This window comes from Poecilia reticulata, unplaced genomic scaffold (genome assembly GCF_000633615.1).
Source record: "Poecilia reticulata strain Guanapo unplaced genomic scaffold, Guppy_female_1.0+MT scaffold_460, whole genome shotgun sequence".
In the NCBI taxonomy this organism is placed as follows: Eukaryota; Metazoa; Chordata; class Actinopteri; order Cyprinodontiformes; family Poeciliidae; genus Poecilia; species Poecilia reticulata.
Window position 1 is genome coordinate 1,572 of NW_007615222.1, and position 12,209 is coordinate 13,780.

The window sequence follows — 12,209 nt, forward strand, 5'->3', positions numbered from 1 at the left end:
GTTGTCATCTGCGAGTCTAATAGCTTGCAGAGATTTTCTCTGTTATTAAATATAATTACTTGAGAGACAGGAGGATGTTGGAAAACCCATGCCTTCCACGGATAGCTTTTTGTTGCTCAAACTCCACGTATACACGCCACGTTTCTCCTGAGCTTCTTTGAGGCTTTATAAAGAATCTGAACCATTTTCATGTGGATCCCCTGAGGCTGATATTCGTACTATTTGGGTTCAATTAGTGGTACTGGATGGGCCACAAAAATGTTTTTGCAAGCTAGTTTAAGTTCTTTGTATGAACTCGTTCTATAATTGCATAATATAATGAATCACACCATCTGAACATGTATATGTGCATTGCCTCAGTCAAATAGCACTGATTAGCTACAATACTTGGTAGGCTCTTAAATTTCAACATGTAAGGGTAATTTTATTTATATAGCAAATTTTCAGTAACAAGGCAGTTCAAAGTTCTTTACATGAATTAGAAGAAAATACAAACGACAACAACAACAAAAAAACAAAGCCAAGAAACTAAAAGGTCAGGGTAGAAGCAACAAAAGCTAAATGTTTGTTCACGGTGCTTGATTCTTGTTCTGGGATGCTAAATACTCCGCAATTTATAAACTAACAGGAGTTTCTCCAGGTCTTGCTCCGATATTTAATTATGAAGTAATAGGTACTCCATAATCCTTAATGTAACAGGAGTTTCTCAATTAGTGAGGTATAAAACTAAATATTGGCTCCATGTGTACATTATCCAAGGCTTCGGGCTCTGGTAGTGTCTCTAAAGACAATTTGATCTAGGGAAGGAGTCAAAATGAGAGTAAATCAAACGCCTCAATGAAAATAGTGGGGTTTGATAACAAATGGGGGTTTGAAAAGGTAGATGGGAATGAAGTTGGGAAAATGTACCTGCAAACTCAGTTAAGCCTTGGTTCCTAGGGAGGGAGTGAAGGTAGGTAGAACAGGAAGTGGATCCAGAACGGTTTGCAGTAATGCAGGTGGACATCTTGAGGGCTCTCAGAGTAACGTTGCTGCTCCTCAAAGGAGCTGGGTAACCCGGAGGCATCCTCATCAGGCATTTGAGGAGGATGCCTCCCAGTCACCCTGCCAACACATGTGAGATTTTCACATGTGACACCCCGAGGCGGGCCCAGAACACACTGAAGGGACTATCGATCTCATCTGGATTTTAAAACGCCTCGAGATCCGCAGAACCAGCTGAAGAATGTTAATGGGGAGAGTGATATCTTGGTTTCCTTTTGATAGGTAGAAAATGGATTGCTGGCTAGATGGTGTAAGTTATTCGCACTCGGGTATCAAAAATGTCAGAATGACTGTGGCAAGAAAAACGTTGATGATGTATTTTTAATGCAAACTTGCAGTGCAATATTTGTAGACAAATGGCTTTTTTGATGTGTTTATATATTTACACAATTCTTTCTTTGTGTATGGCTCAGATTGATAGATTCACAAACAAAATGTAATTCTTTAATTACATTTTATCCTCACTTCTCTTGGCACTTCCACAAATGCCACAAAATATTGTAATTGGATTTTAATTCTGCATCGCTCCTCCCTGCTTGTCTGTTAATGTCCTTCGTCCAAATAAACAAGTGATATATAGATGTTGAATGATACTATTTTTGTATTCATGAAAAGCTTGATTTCTTCACATTTTGATCCACAAAAAAAAAACCATTTTTGAATTCACCAAATTGCGTAGAAAGCGACGCCGTTGTAGTAGCTTTTAGTCGTCAGGATTTAAAAGCTTCTAAAATGGTGGGGAGATGCAAAAGTAAAAGAACAAGCCGTTTTTGATCTTTGACAATATTGCACAATATCATGTGCTTCTAACATGTTGCAGCTCTTTTGAATTGATAGCTTGAATAACCGTTGAAATCTAACTTCACTGACATATGTTTATCAGAAAAGCACATTGTGTGGAGCGGTGCGTGTTCTAGTCGTAGACCGACCGCCTCATATAAAGGAGGCTATTCGACCTCATTGCAACCGTCTGGATTTGATTCCTGACTTTGGGGATGACCTTCTGTTGCATGTCATCCCCTCTTGTTTCCCTGTTGCATTCCTATGCAACAGGGAAACAAATTATCTGGAGTGTTTCTTATTACGTGTCTCCGATTTAGCAGCTGTTTGAGAATAGTTTTAAGACAAAGCACATTAACTGGGGCTTCATACAAATTTGCTTACCGAAAGCAACAATGCGGTGACAGGTGAAGCATCTATCAGGATACTTTTATTCCCGAGTGAGCCATGATCAGCATCGATATGGGGAGCAGCTCCTCTCTAATGGTGGCACGTCTCTGTGGTGCATTTTGTTGTTTTTACTTAGCCGCGAGGATAAGTGCGATATTTGGTGTGCAACAGAAAGATGTTGCTCGGATAATGTTGAAGTGGAAAAACTGGTCGTCTGCTCTTAAGCTTTTCTGCACGCATCGTATTGGAGCAAGAGATCCTTTAAATAGACTTTCTGGAATCATTTTTTGCTCCGTGCAGGAATTTTTTTGTCTTTTAATATTCCACATGTTGGCATCCTGAATTCCAAACTGTTTGATGAGTAAGTAGCTTATTTACACCTTATTTTGACTCTTGTTCTCTGCAGCTCTGCCGACAGATGAAGGCCCTCCTCTGCCATGCATGAAGATGCGTGTCACAATATGCTGTGAGCCCAGTGAGTACACTCATCCTTTCATCTGTTCTTTCATGCCTTCCTCTTTGTACACCAACAGACTCTTCTTTCTGCCTCTCGCATCTTTACTATCGTGTCTGGGAGTATAGAATGATGTTCAGACTGCCACTCACAACTGAGCTTTTTGCTGCTTTCTATCTTTAACCTTGTAGTATTCTTTCTTTTTTTTTCTAAATGAAAACTACTATGAAGTTAACTCTTTGCTGAGCATTGGTTACTTTCCTGAATCAATCCACACCAAGTTACAGCTTTTAAAAAAATAAATAAATACATTTTTGAAATGCCTAAACTTTTCCACTATACCATGTTTATGATTTAAGTTCTTTTAACTTGATGAGCAAAAACTAGTAGCTGGAGTTTCTGCAGCTGCAAAACTGTTTTCCTTTTTTTCTTACAACAAAGTCAAATTTGTCAATTTGGAAGTACTTGGCAGCTGAAGAAAGCAAACAGTCATTTGTGGGAACTAAACTGTAAGATAACTCAGTTTTGAATGTACAGTTTTAGTACAGCAGCCTGTTAAGAACATGACTGCAGGTTGGCTACCTCAGCAGATAGCCTGACTAATTTACTATCCAATATTAGCTATAAATATATCAGATAAACGGCAGAATCTATAAGTAGAAGAATGCCAAAAAAAATTTGAACTGTAAATTTTTACTCAATAAAGCTTCAGTTTTTTATTATAATGATATTGCCTCGGTCTATGTATCGAATAAAAAATATATTATAACTGAATGTACTTGTTAGTTTTACAACAGCTGGAACATGTGATGTTTGTCTTAAAGCAGATTTGTTCAAAACTAAATGCCTGGTCTGCATTTAGAACAAATTAAATTAATATTTTGTTTTGGGTTTTTTGAGCATCACATTCGTTTAAATCTTATCCAACCAGTCGTCTTTCTTTTTTCTTTTTTTTACCTGCATGTCATCCTCATTCACCCACTCCCCATCGCCCTTTCTCAGTGTGAAATTCCCAGAGTTGATCTAATCCAGAGCCCGCCTGGAGTAATGTTAGTCTTCCAGTCCAGTGAGCTGCCCATTCCGGTTGGGAATGTTGCCCAGTCACTGTGGGAATCCCTGTACGGTGCTCGGTGTGTGGACCATTTTTTTCTTTCTGTTGCTGTTGCTACGCTTTGTGTGTGCGAGTCTATGGGCCTTTGCGTGCAATCTTTGGCAGTTGGACTCGTATCCGAGTGTGTACGTAGCATCGCATGCGTGTCTGAGACGTCTGTCCCAGTTCCCATCCCTGCGTTGTCTGCAGGGGGGCCTGTTGTGCTGTCCCAGACTGAACTAACACACTTTTCTCTCTCTCTCTCTTCAGTGAAACTGGCTGGAAAGTTGTTTAACAAACACTGATATAGTTTAAATGAATAAAGGGGAAAAATACAAACTGTGAAAGAAATAAACCTCCTTTCACCTCGAATTTGGGTGTAATGATAGAGCTGCCTCCTGTAGGTTCATGAGACCAAACACAAAAATTGGTCTGATCGGAACAAGCTGACAATTTAGCAACATTTTTCAGGAAATAAAAATATTTATTTTTACAAGTAGAATGAAGATTAACAGTGTCACTTTGCAGTTAATAATCTACATTAGTATACAATATACTAACTGTATGTTGTGGTATTTACTCTCGTCTTTATTCTTAAGTTCACCAATATTTTTTGTTTTGAATTTACAGTTTAAATATGTAGCTAAACGATGTCGGTAGGTAATCCTGATAGGGATAGCAAATGATGGCAAATGCCAACTTTACCATTGATGATTTAAATAATTAAGCTCTGGCTAACACTAATAGGGATGTAGAATACATTGTGGTTATGAGAACAATAGGAACTTTTACCTAAATTTTAGTGAGAATGTAAAACCCCAACTTTCTTATTTTCAAACATAATTGGGTACAAACTGGAGAAAATGTTAAATGTATCTTACATTGAATGTGATGGGAGCTCAGAATAACCAGAAACAATTTTAACAATAATTTTTGGGTAAACAATTAAATTTTTACAGTAAAAGTTTTGCTAATCTCAACCTGCGTTTCAAAGAGAGTAATCAGCATCTCGCTCAGATTTGATCAGTCCAAATATTGTATTTATGCTTGTCTAATTCTAATGTGGCACTAATGGCCAACAAAGCTTAGAAAGTGTAGTAATTTTGCTTTCACAAATATCCTAAAATCTCTGGCAGAAGTTCGATCAGTGTGAGTCAGCTTTCGCATGATTATTTGGATAATCTCACAGTGCTTTCTTTGTCTCATCTGTTTCTCTGTCATTTTCTTTAAGACCAAATTCGGCCAGACTCACGTTTTGGAGGCTTCTTCGCTGCTTTTGTAACCGACTGTTGTCAGGCAGTTTGGCGCCAACTTTACCTTCACTGGTGACAAACTATTAGCCAGTGTGTGAAATCTGAAAGTGCTGACACATCTTATCTGCTACTCTTGTCACCTTATCTTACTTCAGAAAAGTACCCCAGTTGCTACCGGATAGTTGCTATTTAAAAGCGGCGCAGGGCTCTTGGGGGGGCTTTCGTAACTAAGAGTTGTCAGAGTTGCTCATCGACATCTTTATTAGCGGACAGGACAAGAACGAACTTCCTTCTTTGCGATTCAAAATCAGCTTTATAAATTGGTTACCAAGCTTAAAGCATGGATACAAATATCCATGGTTGTAGAATTTTAGATTTAGATTTTTTTTTTTTTCCCAAAGAAGCTGTGAAATGGCTATTTAGCTTAGGAAGGTTTTAACGCTGTCAAGCAGACTGTAATTTTAGCATCAGTTGGAGCTCATGTTGTGATTAATATTCGATTTTTATTTCGTCTGGCACAGTTTCTTCTTCTACCATTTACCAAAAAATGCTCCTATATATTTCTTAAAGGTAGTGACGGTGTGGTGCAGCAGGCGCCCGCCCCGTATTCAGAGGCAATTGGATCTCGACACAGCTATCCCAGGTTCCGTCCCAAACCTGCGGGACCTTCGCTGCATGTCCTCCCACTTTCCATCTCTGCCATTTTCTCGCCTGGATAATGTGGATAACGACAACTAGTGGCACACAATCTTTCACAAAGAAAAGAAAAGTAGTGAACACTTTTTCAGTGCCGTTGTATCCGAGTGTTGTCTGGGTGCCAGATGGCAACTTTTGTATTCTTGGCAGCCAGTTGGTCTCATTGAGCTTACTGTGTCGTATCATTTCTGTCACTTTGTCACGAATAGTTTTTGCCGCAAAGGAACCAGAATACTGCCAGATAACAATTTAAAAGTGTATTATCGGGCAGCCTGACAACTTTTGTCCTGACTGACTTCATCAACACAACAGGGCAGCAACTCGAGAACTACTTTTATGAGTCTTGGCATAAACTTATTTCACGAGAGACACAGACGGCAACTGCGTGACGCGTCGCGAGAAGCACTTTGACAAGAAATGAGATTGCGCCATGTCCTTACAAATAAACTCTGAAATGTCATCACAGGCGCGACGTCAGTTGGGAGGTAATTTGCTACTTTATTACCAGAGTAAAATCTGATGGATTTTTTATTTATTTTTTTTTAAGTTTGTTAATTATCTGGCTCCCATTAATTACAACTACATCAGATAGCTCACTTCTCTGAGGAAAGGCTAATGTATTCCTGACCTTCTGACTGTATTCCCCAATCCGTTCATCAGTGCCAAAGGTAATAAAGAAATTGTAGGAATCACTCGAATTCTGCATTCTTGGCACAGCATGCACACATGCATTTCATTTTCAGTTCTAAAATCACTTTGACTTCAGAGTAGAAACAGTTCTACCTACAAAGACATGCACACATCTGTGTTCTGTTTCCTTGCCTCATCTTTTTTTTCTTCCTTCTGCCTCTCATCCTATTCCTTAACCAAAACTAATCCCGACTAAATTTTAGGATCTGCGTCTCCTTGTCTTTTAACTCCCCACCTCCACTTCCACCCACCTCCTCCTCATCTCCAACCTCCTCGCTTTCATTCTTTCTTCACTCTTCTGTCATTCTTGAAGTGGCACTAATCCCCCCCTTCTCTCTGTCTCTTCAGCTCTCTCCTCCCTTCCTCGTTTTTTTATGATCGTTCGCTACTGGAGCAAAACTAATCTAGGCCCCATCCGTAGCAGTCTTTCAGACATCCTCCTCCGTGCCCTCAGACTCCGCCTTGCCACCTTCCCTTTGTCGAACCTCTGCATCCGTCGTACCGCTTTCCACCAGCTCCCTTTCTCCCTTTTCCCAGCTTCGCTCCATCTCTGTCGCGCGCCGGCTGTGCGGCGAGCCTCGTTGGGATAAACGTGTACGAGGCCGGCGAGAGGAAAGTGAAGTAGATGGATGAGAGCGGGGATGAAGGAGAGTTGGAGGCGATGTATTGCAGTCTGTCCACTTGCTGTTGTTGTGTTGTTCCCCTGTGGTAAAAGCTCCCGCTTATTCCCTGCTTCCTTCCTGACTTGGTTCCCTTTTATCTGACAGGTAGCATGGCAGCAGGGCATGCCATTAGACGCCTGTGTGGCCGTCGGTGATGGCAGCTCCTGTCCTTCAGCAAACGCCTCTTATCTAGACTTCAAACCGTGCTCCTCCCTTCCTCACTTTTTTTTTTTTTTTTTTCCCCCCCCATCTTCTTCAAAAACCAGCTTGTATGCATTTCCACTTGGGGATAACCCCGTCGTGAGGGGTTTAAATTAATTAGCGGTTAGTGTGAAGGACAGAGGTGACGATGAGAGAGTCCATCAGGTGTGTTTGTCATTGCTCCAAGGTCAGTGAGTTCTAACCCGTCTCTCGATTTCTCTAATTTGTCAGTAATACAGATGGCGGATTCGTTTCTTTGATTTTTATTTCTTTTTTCCTGAAATATCGTGAAGCACGACAGCTTGATGTTTATACGGGAGCGAGTTAGTTTTTTTGTAACGCAATGCTATCTCAAATCGCGCTTGGGAAAACAAAACAAAAAAACGATGTCTGATAGGTCCTCAAGCTCTTGTTGCATCACAAAAATGAAGCCCCGAATTGTTGTCGTGAAATTTCTGATACCCCACAGCCTTCTATTGCATCTTCCTCAAGCTCGCTTCACCTCCTACTCCATACTTACCTTTTTACTCTGCATCTTCTCCTTAAAACCCCCTCCCGGTGTGTTTATCTCTCTGGCTCCTCGAGTTGCTCTGCCTCTCTCCGGCTTCCTCTTTCCCCGCCGTCCCACTGTGAGAAACCATTACAGACCAACTTCCATCTCTCCCTAATTGATTCCCCTTCCCACTTCGTCTCACTTCCTTTTTTTTTTCTAGTCATTGTCCCGCTGTGAGCAGTCTATTACATTTATTTCAGTTTGCAGAGCGTCACCATTTTGCCTCGCATTCTTTTTCGAGTTTTTTTTTTTTCTTTTTCTTTTCTTGGGGGGTGTCGGATGGGGGGTGGGGGGGGTGGCGGTTGGTTGCCTTTAATTTCTTGAATCCTTGCCCTCCTTCTCACCGCCCTCTGCTCTTTGTACGCCTGAAACCCAGTGGACAAAACTCAAACTGAACCTCAAGACCCAAATTTGAACTTTTTACCGTTTTTAGCGATTTGCGTCTGAAATTCCACGCTGATTTTTTTAATTTCATTAAATTTTTTTCCCACGATTTTTGTACAACGATTTTATTTACGTTAGTTAGCATTAGTGCCTATGTGTGTAAAATGGCGGCACGAGGAGAGGTGGAATGGTGGAACATTGTCTCTGCAGTGGTGCATTCTGCATACACCCACATAAACGCCGCCACACACACACACTCACTCGCGGAGGCACATGCGCACTTTGCCACGGCTGTCCATGTGCAGTTACACATGCAGCATGCCTCAGACTGCACTGCGGAGAGCGTGCTTTTTTTTTTTTTTTCTGCAGTCACGCCCCCGTGGACTCCATTTTGTGGGAGAGTTCGCCATGACTAAGATGATGATGTTAACACAAAAACGAGAGCCGTCGAAGTTCAGCTCTTTGCGCAAATGATGTGATTAAAGCCGGATCAAAACACGCACATCACCCACAGCCGAGTAAACGCAAGGCATCTGAAAACGGCAAACTTTGTTTTCGACTCGACGGCGAATGAAACGCCCGTTGATTTCACAGCGATTTAATTAAAAACTTAGTTACTCAGAAGTTTTAAATAATTTTTTTAATTATGAATCGCAACAAAAACTGTCCCGATTTTATTTGTATCACTAATTCCAGACATACGACCTTCAATTTTGTTTGGTTTTTTTTGTGTGTGTATTTTATTTATTTTTTTTATCCAAGTACAAATAAATTCTCTAAAAATTCTACAAATGTTTAGAATTTGCGAGCTTGAGATATGTTTTGAGTAGAAAAAATTCAAAAGTTAAACATTTTCAACTTATTACTTATTTTTCTTTTTTGTGGAATTTTAATGTGTGAACTGTTTAGTTTGTCTTGTTTTCTTTGTCGTTTTTAAAACATCACATTGATAAATATGCAGTTTCTGTAAAATGTAACTCTTATTGAATACAGCAATAATGTTTTTACTTGAGATTGTTTGTGGGATTCTCTGACTCTGGCTGTTCAGTTTTGTATTTAATGTAGTAATTACTTGGCTTTTTTTCTTGCTGATTTTTATATTGTCTTGTTTAATCAGTGGCACCGATAAATTGTCGACAGAAGACACATTTCTCCAAAGATTGTTTTTTTTTCTTGATTGAAAGTGGTACAGTTATTGTGTTGCTTTCAGTATACATGCAGACTTTCAGTGTAGTAATATTTTTTTTACTATTTTGTCTCAATTATATTCTATTTGTAAACTGTGCGATTTTTTATATATATATATTTTTTTTAAGATGCATCATCAGCTGAAGAATTTAAAAATATTTTCCCCATAATTTCATGTGGTACATGGTGAATACAAATAATGCAGATATTTTTTATTAATGTAATGTGTTTTTTTTTCCTGTTGCTAATTGTATTGATAAATTGTGCAACGTTGACTAACTAAAATATTCACAATTTTTCTGTGTTTTAGCTTTTTGTTAATTGCGTATAAGACGGATGTTTTTTTTTTTTTAACAATTACATTGCAACAGTTTTTTCGGCACCGTTTGCTTCACCTTACAAACACTCCTGCTCACATCGATGCACACTTGCAGAAGCTCAGTACTAAGCTGTGACATAGCATGCTATTTAATGCTTCGTTAACCCCTTGATGGCTGTTAGCTATATCAACTTGAGAGTAATTTGGCTTCATGTCGGGCGGAGCCGCGTGTTGTTCAGACGCTCTGAGGAAGGCTTATCGGGTTATGGATCAGCGGTTGGTTCTCCGAGGTCATTGATACACACCTTATTTTCCAGGCTGCGGCTTTTGAGTGTGTTCGCGTGTGCACGGTTAGGTGTTTGACTTATGGGTTGTCAGAGGTGAGTTCAAGGCCAGAGATTGATTTAAGAACCAGTTGTGCCGTCTTATCCGTGCCTTCTGACCCCTCCATCGTTGCTTTGGAATATTAGGCAGTTTTCTGCTTCAGAGAAATTTTAGAGGTTTTTTTTTTTCCTTTCTACCAGTATTTTTTTGGTATTTTTTCCCCGTTTTCATTCTTAACAGCAGCTCCCTATTCCTCCATTATAGCAGTCCTCCACTTCTCCCTCCATTATTTCCTTTCAGTACCCCCTACCCACCTGCTGAGAAAGTGACGCCCAGACACAAATGCCCCCTTATCCTGTCTTATTCTTTCCCTCCCTTTTCCCTGCCTGACCTTGTTTCAGTCTTTCGAACCTTCTTTTCTTCTTTCACCTTACTTTCTCACTCGAGTCTTCACCGCTCTACCTTTCATCTTCTGTCCACTTCTTGGTTTCGGCTGTCATTTTGAATTTTCTTGCATTTTCCCATTTCCTGTATCCCTCTCGGTATAATCTCCATCATTCTTAGTCATTCTAATTTACATAACACTATCTTTTTCCTGTTGCCATGCTTTCCAAGCTTTTTTTTTTTTTCTGTACGACCTTTAAGAAAATTTGCATAGGGGACATATTTAGGGTTGCACAGTCAGTCAGTACCCATTTTTCATGGCGTTGGTCTTTGAGTAATGGTAAATACCTTCTCCTGGTCATTTGTCTGTTTCTTGTTCTTTTTGTTACACAAAGCAGCACTTTTATTGAGAAGGTTACACATGCAAAAATGACTAATCAGCATCTTGTTTCCATGCCTCAACTTGATCTAAACTCTTTCTTCTCTTGCTTATTGCAGCATCAGAGGGCTCAAAACGAATACAAGGTGAGATGTAAATTCTTTTAAAACATTTTTTTTTTCTGTAGATTGTGGATCAGTGTAACATATGTACATCTATATATTTTTCTGTACTGAGCTAAAACCTGCATGTCAAATTTGTGGATCCAAGGTAACTCAGAGATCCACAACTTGTTTGTAGAACCGCAAGTCAGACACGGGTCTGTTACAAACATGTCGTTCAGATGGCGCAGTCATCATGCTGTGGAGGTGCTTCACTTCAGCTGGGATAATGGAGGTGGTCGACGGTGATGGATAGAACAAAATGCAGAACAATCCTGGAAGAAAACTCGTTTTAGGGGCTGGAAAAGATTTGAGTCTGCTGCGGAGGTTCACCTTCCAGCAGCATATCCAGATCCAAATGGGAATTCATGAGAGAGACTGGCTGCTCTCCACTTTACAATTATCCACTATATCAATGTTGGCAAGTTTCAATAAGTATGCTGAGGTTTGTGGTTGTCACATGACCAAATGTGGTGTAGATGAAGGCGTACGAATCACTTTTCAAGGCACTGTTGGTTATCTACTTGTTGAGCCCCAAAACGAATGCAGTCACATGGGAGCTCAGACACAAACTGGAGCTCCAGTGTGAGGTAGTTAACAGACTGTGTTTAAATCGGTGTTGTGTTTTAAATTGGTGTCAAGTTTAAACTTATGAAGAATAATAATGTCCTGTGGCAAAAAAAAAAGAAAAAAAAAAAGGTCTATACGTGATTCCAAATCTCCAGACCGATTCAGAAGAAGGAAACTTGTATTCAGGCATTTTTGGTTGTACTTCTTACAGAAACAAATATTCATAATGTTCTCCTCTGCTCTAGGATCAAAACCTCGCAGCAGTGTTGTCTCACTGAGGACCACTTCTCTTCCGCTCCTCATCTCCATCCTCTTACCGCTGATCACCTGACTCATCTGTCCTCAGTGCCTGCCTGTGCTCCATGGCTGCAGTCTCTGACATCTAAAGGAAGAATAAAACTGTGCTAACGGACAACAAATGGCAAAGTGCAATCTCTGCCGGACTAAGCCAGCGACATTAACGACTGTGGTTAAAAATCCAGGCAGGACGATGGTTTCTCCGGACCACAGTGACTCAGGGAAATGACGCTGAAGTGCAGCAAAGCATTTCTTCCCGTTTTCTTGCTCTACCTGTTGCCTGTTGTACAACTACTCAGACAAAATGTTCTCCATACGGGAGCCATCTTAAGACTCCTATCTCACTTCGAAGCCAGAAGAACAATAAAAGAATCAGGACCTATATATATA

General features: G+C 40.2%; 1 long non-coding RNA gene across 1 annotated transcript; it reads left to right on the forward strand.

Moving 5' to 3' along the window:
- Positions 1-467: 467 nt before the first annotated feature.
- LOC103461016 (uncharacterized) lies at positions 468-12,191 on the forward strand. The gene is made up of 3 exons (XR_533033.2): positions 468-2,689; positions 10,911-10,937; positions 11,768-12,191. It is a non-coding gene; the product is annotated as an uncharacterized LOC103461016 (long non-coding RNA).
- Positions 12,192-12,209: the final 18 nt, after the last annotated feature.